This window comes from Salmo trutta, chromosome 24, assembly GCF_901001165.1.
Source record: "Salmo trutta chromosome 24, fSalTru1.1, whole genome shotgun sequence".
Lineage (NCBI taxonomy): Eukaryota > Metazoa > Chordata > Actinopteri > Salmoniformes > Salmonidae > Salmo > Salmo trutta.
This window is the reverse complement of record NC_042980.1, coordinates 13785848-13799053: the sequence shown is the minus strand read 5'-3', so window position 1 is coordinate 13799053 and position 13206 is coordinate 13785848. Positions and strand designations below refer to the sequence as shown.

Genomic DNA, 13206 nt, shown 5'->3' with positions numbered 1-13206 from the left:
AGAAGTGTACACCCCGGACCATTTGTGAAACTAAATCCATATTACTCAATTCCAGTGGTGACACAGTGGTGCTTACTGCTTAGTGCTAACCAGTAAATTTCCCCCAGTTTAACAAAACTTTGTATTTGTATTTGTGGGGTTCAATGTTACTAATAACCTGACACCTTATTATTTCTCTGCTAAGAGGCTAGTCTTCATTCACTGAACTCTCCCTTCCTATACACACTGCTGGACAAGGCTTAAATGGAAATAAGTCAACAGGTTCTTTAGCCAATTAGGTACTCAAGTCCAAATCAGCTTCTCTTTAGTGTTCCAGCAATTATTTGCTGAACACTAAATTAGATTTGGTATTCAGGAAACTCTTAATTGCACTTAGGCTAAGCTGATAGCCAGGGTTTGATCAGCACCATCAGGTCACCTGTCCTCGACACGCCACACCCCTAACCCAATGACCCCCCTGACCTCCAGTGACCCTGGATGACCTGGTGTCTCAGGAGCAGGAATGACTCTCTAGTTTCCTGCACTAATAAGATAACTGCAGTAGTACATAAGCACTGGGGCATTGATGCCACTCACCCCAACACTGACTGGCCTGCACAGACTGTCGTATCTGAGTGCTCATTAAGCCTGGATAGATAGAGAGAGAGAGCTTCAGGGAACCTGGCATGGTATTCCTTCTCCAGTGTGATAAAACAACACAGTGGAGATAGCAAATCCCCTCAGAGATAAACACCTTAACACTCACTCAACATTAGATGTGAACGCACATCACCAGTTCTACCCATCACAGACGTGCCCCTATGCACACATGCTTCCATACAACGTTATGAATATTCCAAGTATGTGAAGATGGATGGATGGACCATGCCCTGGACCCAGTTTCAGTTCGCCTCTGCTTTGGAGCGACTCCCCCTCTGAATCTTCCCTGCAGTGCACCGGAGCGTGTTTTGGCATGATACACCTCAACATCAACCATGAAATGAAAAAGGGGCCCCTTTTTTGCTAGAGATGTGACCCTACATTTCCATGTGATGTATTTCCCTACCAGGATAATATCTCACCACAGAAGTTCCTTGATTGAAAGTGCATTTTTAACCTACACAGCAAATTTGTGATTATATGTGACCATATCAAAGTGTTAAACTAACACTTTTCAAAGTGTTGATGAACTAACACCCCAAGAGTGTTGGGTCCTTAACACCATCCCACTGAGCACAAACTGGTTCAATCAAGGTTGCTTCAACGTCATTTGTCAACGTATTGTAACATGGAATCTACGTGGAAAATACATTGAATTTTTAAAAAGTAATTAACTGTTGTTTTGAGGGTACAGTGCATTCGGAAAGTATTCACCCTTTCACTTTCCCACATTTTCTTACGTTAGTCTTATTCTAAAATGGATTAAATCATGTTTTCCCATCAATCAACACACAATACCCCATAATGACAAAGCAAAACAGGTTTAAGACATTTTTGCAAATGTATAAAAGGAAATATCACATTTACAGAAGCATTCAGACACTTTACTCAGTACTTTGTTGAAGCACCTTTGGCAGCAATTACAGCCACAAGTTTTCTTGGGTATGACGCTACAAGCTTGGCACACCTGTACTTGAGGTTTTCCTCTCATTCTTCTCTGCAGATCCTCTCAAGCTCTGTCAGGTTGGATAGGGAGCATCGCTGCACAGCTATTTTCAGGTATCTCCAGAGATGTTCAATCAAGTCTGGGCTCTGGCTGGACCAATCAAGGACATTCAGAGACTTGATATTTATTGATATTTATTAAACAATCCAAAAGGGGTAGGCAAGAGAATGGTAGTGGACAGGCAATACGAGGAATACGAGAAAAACGCTGGTTGACTTGAAAAACATACAAGACGAACTGGCACAGAGAGACAGGAAACACATACTAGAGGTCGACCGATTAATCGGAATGGCCGATTAATTAGGGCCGATTTCTGATTTTCATAACAATCGGTAATCGGTATTTTTGGCCACCGATTTGACGATTTAAAAAATATATTTTTTTTTACACCTTTATTTAACTAGGACCACAGAGTGAAGGAAAAACAGCCAACAAGTGCTCAGTGTATGTGGGAACTCCTTTAATTTTTTTTACATTTTACACTTTAAGACTGTTGGAAAAGCATTCCTCATGAAGCTGGTTGAGAGAATGCCAAGAGTCAAGGCAAAGGGTGGCTACATGATTCCATATATGTTATTTCATAGTTTTGATGTCTTCACTATTATTGTACAATGTAGAAAATACTAAAAATAAAGAAAAACCCTTGAATGAGTAGGTGTTTCCAAACTTTTGACTGGTACTGTATATGAAACCTTTTTTGATCTACTCAAAGATCATCTATTAGCATGTTTTAACCACTTCAATCAGGTAAACTATCAGGTACTCAGAAAGAAGGTTTGATTTCACTATTACTGAAGCATTACCCAGCTGGTAAGTACAAAGATCCAGTCTATCTAAAAGTTTTTGTTTTACATGGACGATACTTTGGAGATAATATAAGACAACTATTTGAAACAATAGAACATTAGGAAACAAGGTGTGGTATTCATAGCAGATTTTGAAACGTTTTTTGATAAAGTATGACAAGAATTTATATATAAATTCCTGGACTATTTTAATTGAGGAGAATCTCTTATACAATGTGTTAAAGTTATGTATAGTAACCCTAGGTGTAAAATAGTAAATAATGGCTACTTAGAAAGTATTAAACTGTCAAGAGGAGGAAACAAGGTTTTCCACTGTCAGCATATCTATTTATTATGGCCATCGAAATGTTAGTTATTAAAATCAGATCCAACAATAATATAGAGGGGCTAGAAATCAATTTCCTCTTAAATCCGCAATCTGAATCCCTGTACAACCTAAGAGAGGATCTAGATCATTTTTCTAACCTCTCTGGATTACACAGAGAAACATAAAGCACAGGCACACAGGCAAAGTTTATGTTAAGTGGCAGGCCACAGCACAAAGAGACCCAAGTATGACTGTGTATCAGTACTTTTGTGTTCATTTAATGCAACGTCCATTGGGTATAATGATCACATGAAACACTGAGCTGCGATATACAGAAAGAAGCAAATCAATTTACGTGGGCTACTCTCCGCTCGCCTGCTGCCAAATCAAATGGGATTATTGAAATGTAAGGTACAATCTGCAGAGTCTCTCTGAGTATGATTAGATTCAAGACATATTTCTGAAGTTTCAAGATCAAATGTTGCTGCCTGTGAGTAATATCTGCAACATTTACTGTATAATGTGCTATACAACACCGAGTAAAGCGGATGAAAATATTATTCTTTGCAAAAAGCATTTAATCTATCCTACAGTCGGCATAACATGTGAGTCTTATGCGCCATACAGAACTATCAAACCATCCACTTCCGTACCCATTTGGAGTACCCACCCAGCCTCAGTAGAACCCAGACAGGGAACACCCATTGACATAGTCACATGGAGCTTCTATGAAGAACACTAAACCCCGAGGAGGAAATCTGACTTTCATCTGAACAGAACAAAAAAAGAGAATCTGCAAAAACAAATTATTGCTGCTGTACGTCTTTTTCCAATTGGAACCCAGCGTGCATACATCGAATAAAGGCCTATTGGCTGAATTGAATTGCTCTGACTAATGACACCTCAGGCAGACACCAGAGGGATAAATATTCCCTTTGTTTCCAATAGATTCACACCCTGCTCGTTCTCCCATTACCTGTTTCTACAGGGGCCTTCTTCCACTTCCATTAGCACCATACCTTGTCATAGTTAAGAGAAGAAAATACCATTTTTTCCTTGATGAAAACTCATTTGATCTCCCAAAACAAGTTATTTTCTGCTACTGCCAATTTGATTGCCCTGTGGTGCGGCCTCTTCGCCCCAATCTTCATCACTTTCCACCACTGCAGGACTGCCTTGCTCTCTGAGTCTCTCCCTCACCCTCCATCTCTTTCTCTCTCTCTGACTCTCTCTCCCTCTGATCCTTTCATCCACCCCCTGTCCAATATTGCCCTGGTCCAGGCATCAAGGCCTTCCACAAGACGCTCTTTAATTTTGGCCTGAAATGGGGGCTAATGGCGCTGGAAGATCCAGTGCATTTATCTCCGTCTCCGTCTTTGAAAATGCCTCGATGATCTATTGTTAAGGGGCCTGTGCTTTGTTTCGTTATCACCACTAATTGATGCAATTACTGGCCTACCTTGAGAGAATAGCTAAAATAGGTAAGTGTTATGGTGAGGGATAAACATTACACCACGGGGGCAGATAAACAACGTACACAAGCTGTTTACACATGCACACACATGGCTTTCTGATCTTCGGGTGAGTAGCTATGCTCTCGTGTGGTTAACACTGTGCAGTGATTGCATTCCACATGTTTTAGATTAGAAAATTCCAGCCTCACATGTGCCTTAAGATATTCCGTGGCCAGACTTGAAACGACACACCATTATTCTCCACTACATTCTTCCGACTACAAGTCTACAGTCTACCAAAACAAATCAATAGCAACTCCAGGTCCCAGCTAATACCAATCACGTTTTCTCATTAAACTAGTCTAACTGGAGAGCCGTTTACTCTTGCAGCCTGACAGGACTGATAGAGGTCTTTGTCTGAGTGTGGTCTAGCCAGCCACCCATCAATGAACACAAAGCAAAAGGTGCTGACGAGTTGAGCTTTTCTTCTCTTCTGTGTGAAATTGTCTCCGTAAAGCAGAGATATTGCAACACATATTCCGTGGACATAAATCATTCTGTTTCCTAATAATGTAAAAAGCTCAAGTAAAATTGGACAAATGATATACATTCCATTTAAATTCAACACAATTGCAATGCCACTATGGGGCTTTAAATAAACAACTGGAGGATGGCTTTTACTAGACACCTCACAAAACATGTCAAGACACAGCCACGGTTGACAAGTGGAAAATAAATGATTGACGAACACTGGAGAGGAGTGATCATGTGGTTCAGGGACATCTTTTCTTCAGTAACACCCCCGCTGGTCCTCATAGCAGCAATGAGTCTCTCCCTCATGCCTTTATTTAGGGCTCCCGAGTGGCGCAGCGGTCTAAGGCACTGCATCTCAGTGCAAGAGGCGTCACTACAGTCCATGGTTTGATTCCAGGTTGTATCACATCCAGTCGTGATTGGGAGTCCCATAGGGCGGCGCACAATTGGCCCAGCGTTGTCCGGGTTTGGCCTGGGTAGGCCGTCATTGTAAATAAGAATTTGTTCTTAACTGACTTGCCTAGTTAAATAAAGGTTACATTTAAAAATATATATACATATAAATTATACGTTTCAAGCAACGCTGACTGTGACAGCTCCCAGGCTGTAGGATATACATTCTGTATAGGTAACCACTTGAACAACTGATGTTGGCCTTAAAGCACATCATATGTTCCCCAACCAAAACCCCTTTCATCCCCTCTGAGCCATGCCCAGTGGATTTTCTGCAAAGTCAGTCATAAGTCTCTGTATCGGCTACTTGCTGTAGCTGACTGCTACAGTGTCACCTTCAGAGGCCATTCAGCTGTGCCTGCTGTAGTGGTGATAAAGGTGGGCTCAGTGTAATCTGAAGGTGCTCTGTGTGATCACTGTCATATATCAACTGATGGAGATTGGCAGTGTTTTAGACCTCATCTCAGAGTAAAGAAAATGGCCCAATGCAATAGCTTGGTTGAAGTACTGTGTTGATGGGCTGACGGTCTACAAAGGGAACAAACAAGTTTACCAATAGGAATAGAGAGTAAACAATGAGTGAACCTGTGATTATAGAGTGCTCTTTAATGCTATTTGACAACGTGATTACATTCTCAGAGTGTCTTCATTTTCAGATGACCAATTTCGTTTTTGGAAAATTGTTCATTTTGTATTCTATGGAAGCGGTGTGTACACAGTGCCTGATAAACTAAAGGGTTTGTAGCACCCTCAAGCCTGCTGTTTGCACCCAAGTAGAGGTTAGGTGTCTGTTTTCAAATGTTTCAAACAAAGCCAACTGTCTCAAGCCTGCGTCATACAAATGCTGGTAGTTGGTAGAGAAATGTGGCAAGCCAAACGTAAGTTTGTAGTCAAAACATACTTTAGCTTAGTACAAGGCAAGAAAAGGAGGGACAAAGGAGACAGAGATTCCAAATGTCATAGAGAGAACCAGTCCTGATCCCCTGTTCCTCATTGTGATTGGAGACGTATCTCTTGTGTGTGTCGTGCCTCTCGTCTCATCTCTCCTGGGTCCTGGACCTGGACTTGGTAGCTGCTTACTGATCTGTTGTGAATCACTAGTTGTGTTACCCCAACACTTCCCAACTGCAACCCGCTGCAACCACAATTTGCTTTCTACAAAGACATACAATCAGAAACTGTGTTCAAACTGTTCAATGTCAAACTGGGTTCAACTGCCTAACTTCACAAAGACCACTAATCCCTTGTTGGGAACAGCGAGCAGGGAACCTATCTCATCTCAGCTGCCTAAGTCGGGCTCACAGAGCATCCAGAACAACAACAACTACAGCTTATGAATTTAAGTGATGCCTAACCTCACAAAGAAGAATTGAGAAGAGCAGCACAAAACGTCATGAGATGAGCAGAAGAAAAACTGTCCAAAAGAGGTAAAAATTGCATTATGGACGTTTCAAGGATATAATCGGCTTCAGTATTGAGTCAAAATACTAGGTTGATATGATGATGATTAATGAGTGAAGTTCATTGGTGCGTGCTGAGGCATGCTGTATAAAATATTTTGCTAAGGTCTGTGTAATATCCTCCGAGTTTTTCCTCGGCTGGAAATATAGTGGCATGCCCGTTTAAATTAAGGGACCAAACTCCACTGGGACCCCCCCCCCTCCTCTCAGATAGAGAGCTAATTTACTCTGTGACTTCACAAATTGCTCTTCTGCACTAGATGAGATTTTGCTTCTAAACTAATGGCAGCTTAATGATGTATGTTTCATTTATAAACATACACATCAATTCAGCCCAGATTTCATGAGGAGGTCAGAGAGAAGGGGCAGGAAATAGAATCTGCCATCCTAGAAGTTGTTTGTGTGAGGTCAAAATTAGATGCGTTGTACAAAACAAATTTATCAGCGATTTGGTCGTCTCTAACAAATCTATCCAATCAAAGAGCTCTTAATAATCTTAGGCATGAACGCCGGATTAGGACGCAACACTGTCCTGCTCAGATCATCGTTGATGGCGAGACAGTGGGGTCAGGGCAAGTAAAAATACAGCATTCTTCAAAGACAGCATTCTCAAAGAGTTCTGGGCCAGAGGTTCAAACAGTGTTTCACTATGGGAGCAGAAAGTGTTTCACCAGTGGGTGGCTAAAAACAGACACAATGACAAAACCCTCATGACAGAAATAGCCAAGGCATACAGCTTGATAGTGGACGGCGCACGTTGCATGTCAAACAATGATGTCGCTCTTGCTGCTGGTGATTCTCTGATCCACCTCTACGCAGACGACACCATTCTGTATACTTCTGGCCCTTCTTTGGACACTATGTTAACTAACCTCCAGACGAGCTTCAATGCCATACAACTCTCCTTCCGTGACCTCCAACTGCTCTTCAATGCAAGTAAAACTAAATCCATGCTCTTCAGCCGATCGCTGCCCGCACCTGCCCACCCGTCCAGCATCACTACTCTGGACGGTTCTGACTTAGAATATGTGGACAACTACAAATACCTAGGTGTCTGGTTAGACTGTAAACTCTCCTTCCAGACTCACATTAAGCATCGCCAATCCAAAGTTAAATCTAGAATTGGCTTCCTATTTCGCAACAAAGCATCCTTCACTCATGCTGCCAAACATACCCTCGTAAAACTGACCATCCCACCGATCCTCGATTTCGGTGATGTCATTTAACAATTAGCCTCCAACACTCTACTCAACAAATTGGATGCAGTCTATCACAGTGCCATCTGTTTTGTCACCAAAGCACAATATACTACCCACCACTGTGACCTGTATGCTCTCGTTGGCTGGCCCTCGCTTCATACTCATCGCCAAACCCACTGGCTCTAGGTCATCTACAAGTCTTTGCTAGGTAAAGCCCCGCCTTATCTCAGCTCACTGGTCACCATAGCAGCACCCACCCGTAGCACGTGCTCCAGCAGGTATATTTCACTGGTCACCCCCAAAGCCAATTCCTCCTTTGGCTGCCTTTCCTTACAGTTCTCTGCTGCAAATGACTGGAACTAACTGCAAAAATCACTGAAGCTGGAGACTCATATCTCCCTCACTAACTTTAAGCACCAGCTGTCAGAGCAGCTCACAGATCACTGCACCTGTACATAGCCCATCGGTAAATAGCTAATCCAACTACCTCATCCCCATACTGTATTTATTTATTTATCTTGCTCCGTCTGTGAATCTCTGACAAAGCACGTTCTTTTCCCAGTTCACTGCAAAGCCCATACGCATGAGAAGAGTCACCAGTCTGGTCGTGTGTGTGATCGCCAGCTCTACTGGTGGGGAGAGAAACAGCAGGTTGTCCAAGTATGCCAGAACCCCAACTCCCTGGCACATTAGGAAAAGGTGAGAGGAGCTAGAGCATACCCAAAAGGCACCCTCGTGTACTCGTAGGCCACTCCTTGGAAAGCAAAGCGCAGAAACCTCCTGTGACGCTAAAGCACTGGCAGGTTGATGGTCATGAGCATGCTGAAAGGTCATTTGGCTCTGGACTTGTTTAAAGCCCGCAAATCCAGAATCGTCCTTCTTCTTTTGCACGAGAAAATAGGACGAGTAGAGCCCATTGTTTCCTTGTTCAGATCTGTAACCTTCTCTGGTGACGCCATCACCATTTTTATGAGGTGGGTAACAAAATTAAATGGTGCAACCCCGCCTCAGCGTCCGGTCTAACCAGGTGGGCAGAGTACAGCTTCAATGCCACTCCCAATAATGCTCTGATAGCGAGGAACACAGTGTGTGTGGGCCCTATGCCTATACTCGAAATGGTTGCAACGTGTAGTACAGGGGCCAAAGAACATATGGCAAGAGGGCGCTTGCGGGAAGGCCTTGTGTGGTAACGCAGACGCCGAGGGTGGTCGTGGTGAGTGAGGGGCGAACGCGCTCTACCCCTGCGTCTGTGTGCATGAGAGGACAAGCTCCAGCACTTATACTAGAAGCAGAGTGAGGAAAGGAAACGGGCGGTGGCTCTGCCACCACTTCCCTAACAGCCGAGGTGGCGGGTGCCGCCGGACTGGGAGTGGAGATCATCGCACGTGTGATGTCAGTGGTTGCCTGCCGGTGGGCCCGACGACGGGCTGACACTTTGGGTCAGGCCCACGCTTTCACAACTGTCTCTTCTCTTCTTCTTGAAGCTCTCCATTGCCTCCACAACGGCAACTCCAAAAAGTCCATCATTTGAAATTGGAGCATTCAAACGGGGTGTTCTGTCAGCCTCTTTTATGACTGTCACAGAAAGCCAAAGCCTCTGTGCAACTACAGAGGTGGCCATAACTCATCCCACACACACAGCCAGTGCCTGGGTAAGGTGGAGTACGGCGCCAGACAGATGTGACACCTCCTTGACTTTGGCCTCGGAAAAGGTCGTCTGACCCGTTGACATTCGGGACAGGGCCGTAGTGAGCAAGGCGACGTTGTTAGCTGCTGCCGAAGCTTGCGCGCAGAGAGCATAGCTCTTGTCTGCCAGTTCCACAGTGAAGCAGTCTTTGAAGGAGGGCAGAGAGGGCTTCTTCGCGTTCCATTGGCATCCAACTTTTCTGGAATTATGTGGGAAAACAGTGTCCTATCCAGCCTGGGGATACCCCTGGTTATGGGTTGTTGCCATTAGTGGTTCATCCCAGGCGCCCCCTGCGTACTTATCCAGCGAGGGCATTACGGGAGCTATAGGTTTCGCCACTTTGCGTCACTGAGCTCAAGGCCCTTCCACCATCATGTCAATATCTCTAGCTAGGGGAAGGGGGAGGTGATCCCATGGTCCCCTCGATAAGCCCCAAGAAGTCGGAGTGTAGGGAAGATGGCTGACAGAGTGGACGATTGTTCCGAGGAGAGGTAGAACTCTTCCCTCTCCCCGATGTCACTGTCACACTCACCTTCCCCAGGGGGTCAGTGGAGTCGGCTCTCTCAGTGGAGTCGGCTCTTTGGAAAAAGCATCCCCAATGTCGTCCCTGTCGGCGTCATCATCTCCAGACGAGCCCTCAGAACCTGAGAGTGGGGGGGGGGGGGGGGGGGTCCTGGATGCCATGCAGAGAGGAACAGCAGCACTGAGCTCTTAAAATAGCTTTTGGTGGTGGCAACGCTGTGACCGGATCAACGGTGGCAAGATCATCTTGAGACTTGTCTTATTGTGCAATTCTTCAGACCAATCTCCAGTCTCGCTGAAGAAAATGGGAGGCTGACTGTCAGGCTATTGGCTGCCAGGCAGCGGGGTAAACCACTAGGAGCGAAGCCCCCCTATGAGGCGGAGCTCCGTGATATAGGAAGTTAGTGGGTGTGCTATTTGGTCGGAGCGATGTGGATGGGTAGCCAGGCAAAGGGTTAACAGCATGTCATTGAACTTTACTGTACCTTTATATACCTGTAAACTGGAGGACTAGGTGCCAGGTAGCCTAGTTGTTAAGAGCATTGGGCCAGTAACTGAAAAGTTGCTAGTTCGAATCCCCAAGCAGACTAGGTGAGAAATCTGTCGATGTTCCCTCGAGCAAGGCACTTAACCCTAATTACTCCTGTATGTCACTCTGGATAAGTGTCTGCTAAAATTAGTACTGTAATCCCCAGCACAATATGGTCAATTGAACCTTTCCACCAAAGAAACATACATCTCCATGTTGATGATATGGAACAGTATATTTCCAGTTGTATAGTTGATATGAATCTTCCAGTCTTGATTTACATACAGCCTTAAAATAAACAACATGTACAATACATTTCAGTGTCAATTGAGAACTCAGTAACATTACAGTGAATGTATACTACAAAAGATATTAAGATACAAAATCAGTAATCATCTGAAAATAAAAAATGCACATACAGTGCCTTCAGAAAGTATTCGGCCTGAATTCAAAATGGATTAAATATATATTTTTATCACCCATCTACACACAATACCCCATAATGAAAAAGTGAAAACTTGTTTTTAGAACATTTTGCAAATGTATTGAAAATGAAATACAAAAATATATAATTTACATAAGTATTCACAACTCTGAGTCAATATATGTTAGAATCACCTTTGGCAGTGATTACAGCTGTGACTCTTTCTGGGTAAGTCTCTAAGAGCTAGCACACCTCAATTGTAGAATATTTGCCCATTATTATTTTCAAAATTCTTCAAGCTCTTTCAAATTGGTTTTTGATGATTGCCAGAAAACACTTTTCATGTCTTGACATATATTTTCAGCAGATTTAAAGCTGCAATTTGTTACTTTCTCTGTGACCAGAACGAATTCACATTGAAATGTTAGTTATAGATATTTAATTCTCATTGAAAGCAAGTCTAAGAAAGGTTAGATCTGTTCTATGTGCATTATTTCTATGCTTCCCTTTCTTAAGTTTCGTTTTTGCATCTTTTACTTTCAGTTTCGTACCAGCTTCAAACGGGCCGGGCGCATGCATGCTGACAAGGTTGCCAGTTGTAGTGTTTCCTCTGACACATTGGCTTGGCTGGGTTAAGCAAGCAGTGCAGCTTGGCAGGGTTGTGTTTCGGAGGACGCATGGCTCTTGACCTTCGCCTTTCCCGAGTCCGTACGGGAGTTGCAATGAAGGGACAAGACCATAACTACCAATTGGATATCATGAAAACTGGGTAAAAGAACTCCAATGTAGATTTGCCCTTGTGTTTTAGGTTGTCCTGCTGAAAGGTGAATTCATCTCCCCGTGTCTGGTGGAAAGCAGACTGAACCAGGTTTGCTTATGCTTAGCTCCATTCTGTTTAATTTTTATCCTTAAAATTATACCCATAACATGATGCAGCCACCACCATGCTTGAAAATATGAAGAGTCATACTCAGTGATGTGTTGCTTTGTACTCAGGATATAAAGTTAATTTCTTTGGCACATTTTGTGCAATTTTACTTTAGTGCCTTATTGAAAATTGGATGCATGTTTTGGAATAATTTTATTCTGTCCAGGCTTCCTTCTTTTCACTCTGTCATTTAGATTAGTATTGTGGAGTAACTGCAATGTTGTTGATCCATCCTCAGTTTTCTCCTATCACAGCCATTAATCTCTGTAACTGTTTTAAAGTCACCATTGGCCTCATGGTGAAATCCTTGAGCGGTTTCTTTCCTCACCGGCAACCGAGTTAGGAAGGACGCTTGTATCTTTGTAGCGACTGGGTGTATTGATACACCATCCTAAGTGCAATTAATAACTTCACCTTGCTCAAAGGGATATTCAATGTCTGCTTTTTAATTTTTACCAATAGGTGCCCTTCTTTGCAAGGTATTGGAAAACCTCCCTGGTCTTTGTCGTTGAACCTGTGTTTGAAATTCACTGCGTGACTGAGAGACCTTACAGTATGTGTGGGGTACAGAGATTAGGTAGTCCATACAACTTATTATGTGACTTGTTAAGCACATTTTTATTCCTGAACTTCTTTAGGCTTGCCATAATTGGGTAATTTCAAAAAACATAATTCCACTTTGACATTATGGGGTATTGTGTGTAGGCCAATGACAAAAAAAACTCAATTGAATCCACAACAAAATGTGGAAAAAGTCAAGGTGTGTGAATACTTTCTGAAGGTACTGTATGGTTCTTCTGTTGAATGGTTCAATTATTCTGGGGAAAAGGGTTCAAGAAAATGTTGAATAGCCTCGATACCAGTCTGACTATGAGCAATAACTTATGTGATTAATACATGGAACTAAACAAGATCTATCTCTGCCCCCAAAAATTCTATACTTCTAGATGTGGATACAGTTGGACTTTGAAAACGCCAACCCAGTCCCCTGCGGTGATAGGTTCGTCCTGTGCACAGTTATGCAATGGAAGATCAACATGAACTGTGTTGTTTTGTTCATTCAGAGGCGTTGTTTCCATACGGCTGCCTCAAACATAATTTTGTACTAATGATTAAGCAAAACATAAACCAGGATAAGAGGAAGAATGCTATCAATAGAGATACTTGTGTTCTTTCAATCCCACATTGACGTGAAGATGGTAAACCATTACCATCAGTGTACTGGCATAACACTAGACAATTATTTAAAAACCAAGTT

The 13206-nt window shown here is 43.1% G+C and overlaps 1 protein-coding gene across 1 annotated transcript in view; it reads right to left on the bottom strand.

Annotated features, from left to right (window-relative positions):
* LOC115160730 (beta-1,3-galactosyltransferase 1-like) overlaps window positions 1–13206 on the bottom strand; it is a 111741-nt gene that overhangs the window by 79158 nt on the left and 19377 nt on the right. The gene's annotated exons all lie outside the window — the stretch shown is intronic.